The sequence below is a fragment of the Dermochelys coriacea genome, chromosome 22 (genome assembly GCF_009764565.3).
Source record: "Dermochelys coriacea isolate rDerCor1 chromosome 22, rDerCor1.pri.v4, whole genome shotgun sequence".
NCBI classification, from domain to species: domain Eukaryota; kingdom Metazoa; phylum Chordata; order Testudines; family Dermochelyidae; genus Dermochelys; species Dermochelys coriacea.
In genome coordinates, this window is record NC_050089.1 from 45,350 (window position 1) to 56,487 (window position 11,138).

An 11,138-nucleotide genomic window follows, 5' to 3' on the forward strand; every position below is an offset into this window, starting at 1 on the left:
CTAGAGCACATGACTTATGAGGAGAGGCTGAGGGAGCTGGGATTGTTTAGTCTGCAGAAGAGAAGAATGAGGGGGGATTTGATAGCTGCTTTCAACTACCTGAAAGGGGGTTTCAAAGAGGATGGCTCTAGACTGTTCTCAATGGTAGCAGATGACAGAACGAGGAGTAATGGTCTCAAGTTGCAATGGGGGAGGTTTAGATTGGATATTAGGAAAAACTTTTTCACTAAGAGGGTGGTGAAACACTGGAATGCGTTACCTAGGGAGGTGGTAGAATCTCCTTCCTTAGAGGTTTTTAAGGTCAGGCTTGACAAAGCCCTGGCTGGGATGATTTAACTGGGACTTGGTCCTGCTTTGAGCAGGGGGTTGGACTAGATGACCTTCTGGGGTCCCTTCCAACCCTGATATTCTATGATTCTATGATTCTATGATTCTATGATTCTATTATTAAACTGGTGCCCCTATGCCGGATGGCAGCCGGGCTCGCATGTGTATTTTCAATTAGGGTGGTCTTTTGAAGGATTTATTTAAAAAACTGTATGTCTGAAGATCCAATCATTTAAGGCTAAAGATGAATACTCAGATTGTGCATCTAAAAATCTATGCGAGGATTTTTTTAGAGATCTGATTTTATAATCTTCAGCAACACACTAATTTAAAATTCACCTGCGCATCTACCAATGTGATATATGCCATCATGTGCCAGCAATGCCCCTCTGCCATGTACATTGGCCAAACTGGACAGTCTCTACGTAAAAGAATGAATGGACACAAATCAGACGTCAAGAATTATAACATTCAAAAACCAGTTGGAGAACACTTCAATCTCTCCGGTCACTCGATCACAGACCTAAGAGTGGATATACTTCAACAAAAAAGCTTCAAAAACAGACTCCAACGAGAGACTGCTGAATTGGAATTAATTTGCAAACTGGATACAATTAACTTAGGCTTGAATAGAGACTGGGAATGGATGAGTCATTACACAAAGTAAAACTATTTCCCCATGGTATTTCTCCCCCCCCACCCCACCCCCCACTGTTCCTCTGATATTCTTGTTAACTGCTGGAATTAGCCTACCTTGCTTGTCACCATGAAAGGTTTTCCTCCTTTTTCCCCCTCCCCTGCTGCTGGTGATGGCTCATCTTAAGTGATCACTCTCCCTACAGTGTGTATGATAAACCCATTGTTTCATGTTCTCTGTGTGTGTGTATATAAATCTCTCCTGTTTTTTCCACCAAATGCATCCGATGAAGTGAGCTGTAGCTCACGAAAGCTTATGCTCTAATAAATTTGTTAGTCTCTAAGGTGCCACAAGTACTCCTTTTCTTTTTATTCAAGGGGTAATGAGCCATTTACCAAGCGTTTGCCAACCCCTAGGTATATACTGTCAGTTTCTGAATTTATTGACAAAAACAGTTGTGCATTACTGTAATATTTACTCAGAACATGTTAGTTTACAGAACTTTAATGAAATATTTTTAAATCAAATTTTAAATTAGTGTGTTGCTGAAGATTATAAAATCGGATCTCTAAAAAAATCCTTGCATAGATTTTTAGATGCACAATCTGAGTATTCATCTTTAGCCTTAAATGATTGGATCTTCAGACATACAGTTTTTTAAATAAATCCTTCAAAAGACCACCCTAATTGAAAATACACATGCGAGCCCGGCTGCCATCCGGCATAGGGGCACCAGTTTAATAATACTATATATAGGACCCCATAAACCTTAAGGATGGCCCTATTCTACCTTGCTTGTCACCATGAAAGGTTTTCCTCCTTCCCCCCCCCCGCTGTTGGTGATGGCTTATCTTAAGTGATCACTCTCCTTACAGTGTGTATGATAAACCCATTGTTTCATGTTCTCTGTGTGTGTGTATATAAATCTCTCCTCTGTTTTTTCCACCAAATGCATCCGATGAAGTGAGCTGTAGCTCACGAAAGCTTATGCTCTAATAAATTTGTTAGTCTCTAAGGTGCCACAAGTACTCCTTTTCTTTTTTCGTGATCTCATTGTTGCAGTGTCAGTATCTGAGCATCCACAGGGCCAACAGGAGCCAGAGCTGGTCTCACTCTTAGGGTTTGTCTCTATGTACTGGGGGATCGATTTAGTGGGTCCGGTGAAGACCTGTTAAATTGACCCCTGATTGCTCTCCCGTCGACTCCGGTACTCCATCGGATTGAGAAGCATAGGGTAAGTCATAAGAGAAACTCTCCCATCGACCCAGCATGGCACAGACACCACAATAATTTGATCTAAGCTACATCAACTCCAGCTACATTATTCACGTAGCTGGAGTTGTGTAACTTAGGTCGACTGAGCCCCGTAGCGTAGACCTGCCCGTAGGCTGTCTGCATTTAAAACACGGCTGTAGCACGTTGGAGTAGACAGTTGCTACAGTGATCGGAGGTGTTTTCCCATCACCATAGTAGCCAGGTTCATAAAATATCAGCGTTGGAAGGGACCTTCCATCCACCTAGCGCTATCCATGCCAAGGATACGGTCAGCTGAACTACATCTCCCCTTCCCCTGCTATCACCCCCATCTCTTGCAGCCTCTGTGTTGCCATGTAGTGGGGGAAACTCACTACAAGTGCAGACTGGGCAGCCTCTTTCATTGCAACACCATGGGCGGGGCATGAACCGCCTTCTGGGGGAGACAAACCCCCTGGCCCAGCACTGCCACCCGAGGCCTTGCCCCTTCCGCAAACCCCACTGGAGCCCAGAGCCCCACCCCCACTGCAGCAGCCAGCTCCCGCCAGAGGCTTGTGCCCCCAGGCTTCCTCCCAGCCCCAGAGTGGGATGTGCAGCCCCAGCCTCCCCAGCCCCGGAGTACAGAAAGGGCAGGTTACAAGGTCCTGACTCGATCTGCCATTGACTCGCGGGACTCTGCGCTCCGTTAGCCAGGGCGGGACAGGCTGCGGCTGGGACTCAGCATGGCCATGCTTCCCGGACGAGGCATGTGAAACGCCAAGAGGTTTGCGCAGCCAACAGGGAAGTGGGAGAGAGGCATCTTCAGCAGGCTTGTCTCGTCCGTTTCTCCCTTGCTGCTTGACGGAGGCAGGAAGGGAGCAAAACGTTCCAGGCTGAAGATTTTACCCTCGACCTTGAGGATTAAGCCCGAGCACCCAGCATGGCTGTTGGGAGATGAGTTTCTGACTCGCATCCAGCACACTCTTCGGGCAACCAGCTGAACCCGCTGAGGCCAAGAGGGATGGTTTTGAGGTGGCAAAAAGGGGGCCTTTGAAGCTCCCAGCACATATTGAGGAGCAAGGAAATAGCACAAGGTCACCAGCATCCCTAGGTGGGCTCAAACCACCATCCTCTCGGTTAACAGCCACACGCGCTGACCCATTGCGCCACAGAGACACCTAGAGACATGGCTGCTCTTACCCAGGCTGTTCAGCCTGCACATCTGCTGCCCATGCTAGAGCTTGCAAGGTGCTAGTCCGGACAGGACCGGATTCACCATGGCACCAATGGCTCCATGGTGCCAGGCCCAAGCTCAGACGGGCCCATAACACTCGCTTCCTCCCCTCTCCCAGTGCTACAGGAGTGGTCCTGTAGGAGGGGTTACAGGGTCTGGGAGGGAGCTCTGGGCTGGGGGTTGGGGTGCAGGCTCTGGCTGGGAGGGGCTTACCACACGGCTCCCCAGTCAGCAGGTGGCTGCTGGCACGTCTGTGCGTGCGGCCCCTGGGAGGGAAGGAGGCAGCAGGTCTCTGCAATCGCTGCCCCTAGAGCTCCCATTGGTCGGTTGCAAGCCAATGGGAGCTGCGGGGACAGTTCTAGGGGCGGGGGCAGTGCGTGGAGCTGCCTCACCTTCCCTTTCCCCACGGACCGTGGAGATGGGCCAGCAGCCAGCCGGGCTCTTAGCGGCTCAGAGATCGGGAGCGACTGGCCGAGGCTCCAGGATCGACCAGTCGATCGCAATTGATGGGTGGTGACCACTGTTATAAGGAGTAAACTCAAATGGCCATGCAATGGTGCCAGAGGCTCACAAATGAAAAGCCCGAAGATCCCTCACTCCTCATTGACTCTGAACAGGGGTTTATTTCATATCCCTTTAGTTCTGTGACTGGTAAAATATAAGGACCAAGCGATTTCAAGAGTTGTGACACTGGGGTTGTGGATGCTGTAACCGTATCTCAGACTGAATAATGATATTATATCTGATTCCTGGGAGCTTCCCAAAAGCAAACCCAATTGGTTCTTCCCTACAATTGGTGATCCTGGGCAGCAGGGGATCCCCTTCATCTGCTGGGGAATCTCTCTGGGTCCCACTGTCAGTCCTCCTCGATTTTCCAGCACTTCAGGTGCTTCTGACTCCTTGGGGAGGTTTTCCTTGCAAGGTCTGAGTGTGAAACTTTGTGTGTGGGAAGCAAAGAGTGTGGGGCTGTCACTGAGCTGAAGGAGGGAAATCGTTAATTGAGAGAGATGGGGGAAGAATAAAATACTCCCAGAAGCAGAGGTGCTGGAATGCGGGGGAGGGAGTGGAGCCTGGCCCCCAACTTTTAAAGGTTGGGGGGACTATGCCCTCCAACTCTTTACTGGCCCTAAGGACAAGGGACTGCAGGAGAGGGTGGAGAGGAGCAAGCGGGGGCTGGGGTCTTGAGGAGATGGGGTGGTGTGGGGTTGGGATCTTGGGGGGAGGCTGGGGGCTCAGGGGGAAGGGGTGGGGCCACAGTTTGGGTGCCTGTGGCCTCTACACTTTTAGGGGACTTACGCAGCTCCGGCTCACAAGGATGACAAAAGATTAGCAGGCTACTGTTTTAGGTGCTCAGCGCCCACTGGCAGCCAGCTCCCGCCCCCACCCCCCAACTGCTAGCAGGCCTGGCCCACAAGCTCCTCCTCTTCTCCTTCAGCTCCTCCCACCTGCCAGTGATCAGGTGTGTGGGAGGAGTGGGGAGAGGAAGAAATAGAGCAGTATGGCAAGAGACTGGACAGGGGTGGGGAGCAGGGCCTGAGATGGAGCAGAGGTCAAGAAACCCCCAGGAACTCTCAAAGTCAACACCTCTGAGTACAGAAGCCTTCCCTGTGTTATACCAGTAAAATAAAAACCAGCGGGATCTTATTAAAGAGGAAAAGGCAAAATGACACTTTTATTGTGAATACAGAAAGAATCATAGTAAGCAGTTAGTTATAGCTATAACATTCCATTCAATCTCATATTTATTCACACATTCATTCATTCACACACACATACACACACACACACACACAGGTTCTGCAAGCTTGTTATCATAGTTACCATCCTTAGAGTTGCTCATGCCAAGCCACTGGCCAGGTGGCCTGGACATGAGGAGGGAGCAGGGCCTTGCCAGATGCTCATCTGACGCTCCTGGAAGTTGGTTTGCAGAATCAGACCCCAAAGTTCTCACTTTCTAGAGTCCATTTTTATAGGAATTTCTTCCTATGCCAGTCTATGGGAATTGCTCCATCATGCTGTTGCTGAATCAATCAGCCGATGGTACATTCCTGACAGCTCCGTGCTGCCAGATGTTATCTTGTTCTTTGGTTCTCCCATCCTTGAAGCTGTTGGGTGGATTCCAGTCTGCCCTCCGGGGGTCCTCTGGTTATTTCCACTTGACGCCTTCTTCAGCTGATGGACACTGGATTCTTAGGCTGGCACCTCCCTGATCATTCAGTTGTTATCCACACCAAGCATCCATCCACATACATCCTCTATCTCTATTTTAATCACAATTGTTAACAAAGCGAGATGAATACAATAAAAGGGCGGGGAGTCTCTGGGCGCTGTTTCTGTTGTTACAGGGTATTGCTTTGAGTCTCTCTCTGTGTGAGTAGTTGTTGTTCCAAAGAATTGCTTGGAGAATAGACTCTGTCTTAGAATGTACTAACACAATTAGCAGCTTGCAAGTTTCACATAGAGAGGGAGAGGTTTCAGAGTAGCAGCCGTGTTAGTCTGTATGAACAAATTGATTTGAGCATAAGCTTTCGTGAGCTACAGCTCACTTCAATAAATGCATCCGATGAAGTGAGCTGTAGCTCACGAAAGCTTATGCTCTAATAAATTTGTTAGTCTCTAAGGTGCCACGAATCCTCCTTTTCTTTTTTCCAGTAATGGTGCATCTCCTTTTGGGGAGAATCTTCTGGTTAGAAAAGCAGAAAGAGTTTTGCTGTGACAAGGCTTCTTTAGAGCAGATTTCTTCAAGTGGCTGAAAAATCTGAAATCTCTAATGCTTTAGTTTCTTTATGACAAAATATTGTTACAATTTCTTGGGAGTGTTTTGTGAATTGATAGACATGAGGTTCTTTCTCTTGCTAGAGGATTGTTTAAGAAGCTGGGATCCTCCTTTCTGCTGTGAGTCTTTTCAACAGTGTGAGGGACAAATGCTTTCCAGACTGAGGGTCTGTTGGGGAGATGGTCGGTTGGGGTTGTTGTTTTTTTTTGAGGTGTGTGGCTGGGGTGGGGGGGCACGGTTTGACTTGCACTCTGTACTCCCATCTCTACTGCTCTCCCTCTGGGCTTTCTCAGCACCTGGCCCCACAGCACTTCCTAGCAGCTAGAGACTGCGCTTTCTAGGGTGCTCCTGTTGATGTGGAGCCTCTCTCCTGATTGCTAAGGAAAGGAACCTTTCCAGGAAATGGCCAGGGCTTCTTGGACTCTGTGTGTGGGTCTGGACACCACCAGGAATCATTTGGCTCCTGGCACACAAGGAATTTAAAAGCTGAGTGCCCAGACAGGGGCTGAAACCTTTGACCCTCCGATTAAGAGCCTGATGCTCTACCAACTGAGCTAGCCAGGCTTGTTAAGAGCATCTTCCCCTTTCACCACAAGAGCGAACAGGCAGGCAAAAGAGAGACAAAAAAAGTCCCAGGAACCCCTCCTCTTTTTCTCCACAGCCACTGCCTTGAAGCAGGATTCCTCTTCCTCCTCCCTCCTGTTCCTCAGAACAACTAAATCTTCGCACCTAGACAGCCAGCCTGTCTGGTGCACCCGAATCCCCCATGCCTAAGCCTCCCTGCCCAGGTCCTGCACCTGGCTCCATAGAATGAAGTCTCACTTCTCGCTGGGGACTCTACTTCTTGTGCCCAAAGAGTGTCTCCTCAGTAGCTGACCCAAGAAACACAGGTTCTGCCTTTTCTAAAGACGAGCTTGTAGGAGCTTTTTGCCTATTACCATGTGTGATGAAGCAGGACTGTTCTTAATGTTTCCTCTGAATATTGTGGGGGTGCCTCAGTTTCCCCTATGCAGTTCTTAAGTATCTAGGTGGTGGGATAAGGGTGTATGATCGTTGCAGAGCCCAAGGGGGCAGGTGTGTTCAGGGGTCTGGACACAGAGAATGGCCAACACCCTGTTTCCTGGCAAGTGATGGCTGGGGCCCTTCCTCCTGCAAGGTGAGAGCTAAAGGGTTGGAGAACAAAGGAATGAGGTGACCTCCTGGCCTGGGAAAGGGACAAAGCCCAGAAGAGGAGGGGCTGGAGAGAGTCAGTTTCGGGCTGGCTGGGGACATGGAGTGAAGTGCAGATGTGGTTGTCTGGCTCACTGCCCCCCAAAATGGACCCAGCTGAGGAGTTCTGTTCTCTGTACCTACAAGCTCTGTTTTAGACCATGTTCCTGTCATCTAATAAACCTTCTGTTTTACCGGCTGGCTGAGAATCATGTCTGACTGCAGAGTTGGGGGGCAGGACCCTCTGGCTTCCCCAGGATCCCGCCTGGGCGGACTCACTGTGGGAAGCGCACAGAGGGGCAGAGGATGCTGAATGCTCCAAGGTCAGACCCAGGAAGGTGGAAGTTGTGTGAGCCGTGTGTCCTGAAGACAGTCTGCTCACAAAAAGGAGACTTACCCAGAGTCCTGCCTGGCTTCATCGGGAGCAGTTCCAGAGCATCGCGCAGGGACCCCATGACACCATGTTGCCTAATGGAGAAGGTGTCTGACTTTGGATCAGCTGATTGAGAGTTTGAGTCCCCTTGTGATAGTGCAGTTTTTCCTTTGTGCTGAAAGTCCTGCTTTCTTCAGGGCGGGAACCTTTTCTTGGTGGCTCAGGCCAATGCTCTGGCTTCAGCTAGACCCCCGGAAAGGAGTTGGGTTTGGGTGTCACAAAGACTAGGGCGTGAACCCCAGGTGCGTCCAGTCTAGCCTTTGCCATTCCTGACTTGCCAAAGTAAGTGGGCAAATGCTCGGGCTAGCATGTAGAGCAGTTTTCCTCCTCCAAATGTGCACCTGTCCCTGTGCTTGAGGGGGCTAAATAGCGCCTGGGGAGCTGGGTGTTTCTCTGCTTCACGCCAGCTGGGATAAAAACTCCTGCCTCACTGCAAAAGTGAGCACCCCACCAACCCCCTAATCATTTTTGTCGTCTGCCGTTGGACTTGTTCCAATTTTTCCACATCCTTCTTGTAGTGTGGGGCCCACAACTGGACACAGGACTCCAGATAAGACCTCACCAATAGTGAGTAGTGGGGAATGATCATGTCCAGCGATCTGCTGGCAATGGTCCTACTTATACAGCCCAGCACCAGCCCCTCCTCCACACCCAAACCCCTGCCCCAGCCCAGTGACAGTGAGGCAGGGTAGGGGTGAGCGAGCGACTGAGGGAGGGGAATGTAGTGAGCAGGGGCTGGGCCTCAGGGAAGGGGTGGGGGTAGGGTGTTTGGTTTTGTGCCAATAGAAAGTTGGCAACCCTCACTCCCAGCCACCATAGGCAGCCCTCCACTGCTGCAGGCAGAGCTCCCAGCTGCCATGGGAAGACCCTGGAATTCCAGCAGCCATGGGTGGCAGGAGGACCCCGTAGACACAGGCCATTACAGATGGACCCCAACTGCTGTGTGCAGAACCCAGAGCTCCCAGCTGCTGCCTGTGGCGGAGGGACCCCAAATGCTGGGGGGTGAAGCTTCCAGCTGCCACAGCCACTGCAGAGAGCAGGATAACCCCACAGCTCCTGGCCGCCGTGGGCAGACTCTGGAGCTCCACAGCCCCAGGCCGTTGCAGATGGACCCCAGAGCTTCCAGCCACCGCAGGCGGATCCCAGAGCTCCCATTTGCCACATGTGGCCGAGGGACCCAGGAGAACCCAGCCACTGTGGGTGAGGACAGGGCCTCACATCTCCTACAGGCAGACCCTGAAGCTCCCAGCAGCCATGGGTAGGGGGGAGCCCCCACAGGCCCACACCACTGCGTATGGACCCTGCAGCTCCCAGCTGCTGCAAGTGGACCCCAAAGCTGGTTTGCTGCCCCCAGGAGACTCGCGCTGCAGCCTGGAAATTTCCCACCTCCCGCCAGCGATTCCCAACGGCCCGGGGCTTCAAGATGTTTCTGAGCTGCTGCTTTCTCTGTTCCTCCGCCCTGGCAGCAGGAACCGGCACCGCTCGTCCTCGATCCACTTCTCGCGAGCCTGCGCTGAGCTCTGAGTGCACAAGGCCCTGGCGGCTCAGCCCAGCATCACTGTCAGACAACGTCACGTAGTGACAGCCAAGGGGAGATGAGTCTGTCTGAAATGTAACACCGGGCAGGCCGACACCAGCCATCCAGGCACCACCCCTCGTCTCAAGCTCCCAGACAGCGCCTGGCCCCTGCCTGTCTTCCGCCCTGCACCAGCAGCCCCTCCCAGCGCTACACGGGACACCGCTCCCCAGCACACGTCACCACAGCCAGCAACTGTGCCTCGATTCCCTTCCCCCACCTGCTGCACTGCCCCCAGGTAACCCCCGCTTTCAGCAGAGAGAAGCTCACAGGCCAGTCGCAGGCAGGCAGGCAGCCCGCATGCGCGCACACACACACACACACACAGCGTCCTGCTCCCAGCTGAGGGTGACCGCACACCTCGTCAGGGCCAGGCTCTGCTCAGCCAGGCTCCCAACCGCCTATACTAGACACGTGGGTCCCAGCCCCAAAACTTGCTCACAATTCACCCCAGTGGCCCCAAACGGCTGCTTTTAATATGCAAATAAGGAGCTGCCGTGCTCAGGCCTCTCCCCAGCTCTCCAGGGCAGCCAGCAGGCAGAGAACAAGGTGAGATGTAAATGAGCCAGGACGTCGCTCAGTCGATTCCCTCTGCTCTCCAGCAGGTGGTGCCGGACAGCGCCGAGCTCGCTCGCTTCCCTTTCTCGCGACGGCTCAGCCCCGGGTTCAAGGCACCAGCCGGGCGGGATTCCAGCCGCAGAAGGTCCCTTCTCCCCAGGGCTCAGGGAGCATGGAGCGTGGGGCTGCTCTGCGGGGACGGACTTGCACACTTGGGATGTTAGTGAAAAACATTCCTTCTTGGCTGAGTAAAGGGCAGAGATCTGCACTTAGCCTGCCCGGAGTGCAGGGTCCCCCAAAGCGACCCTCACTCGCTAGGCAGGCACCATCCTTCTGCCGGGGGAAAGGCCACACGTCCCCATGCCCCAGCTGTGTGGGGAGGGGGGGAGAGCCAATGAGACCTTCTAGTAACAGGGAAAGAGAATCAAGCCTGAGTTTGGGAAAACCACATGACCACATTCAGGGCCGTCCCTAGCCATTTGGGTGCCCTACGCAGCCCCCCCCCCCCCGCTTGGGGGGCTGTGTGGGGCCACAGGGTCTGGGAGGCAGGAGCTGTGGAGGGCACTTTTGGGGGCCCCACAGGCCCAGAGTGGCCCGGTGCATTAGCAGGGGGCTGGGAGCAGCCCGTTCTGCTTCCCCTGCCCTGGACCCAGCCGTGTCGCTCGGGGGGTGGGGTTGGGGAAAGGGATCCCCACCCCCGGCACTCACAGGCAGCAGCGGGAAGCAGAGCAGCCCGGGCCCAGCCCAACCTACTCCCCCAGCCCTGGCGCTCTGCTTCCTGCTGCTGGTGAGGGCCGGGAGGGGGGCCAGGGAGACACTGTTATGCTCGGGACTTTTGCCCTCATGACGTGTCTCTGTGGCGCAATGGGTCAGCGCGTTCGGCTGTTAACCGAAAGGATGGTGGTTCGAGCCCACCCGGGGACGGTCGTAATCCCCTGCTCTTTCCTTGCTCCTCAGGACCTGCTAGGAGCCTCAAAGGCCCCTTTTGGCCACCTCAAAACCGTCCCTCTTGGCCTCAGTGCTTTCAGCTGGTGGCCCGAAGAGTGCGCTGGATGCAACTCAGAAACCCATCTCCCAGCAGCCACGCCTGGCACTCAGACTTAGTCCTCAAGGCCGAGCGCAAAACCTTCAGCCAGGAACCTTTCCCTCCCTTCC

At 53.0% G+C, this 11,138-nt stretch overlaps 1 non-coding gene across 1 annotated transcript; it reads left to right on the top strand.

Moving 5' to 3' along the window:
* Positions 1-10,833: 10,833 nt before the first annotated feature.
* On the top strand, positions 10,834-10,907 carry TRNAN-GUU. The gene has a single exon. It is a non-coding gene; the product is annotated as a tRNA-Asn (tRNA).
* Positions 10,908-11,138: the final 231 nt, after the last annotated feature.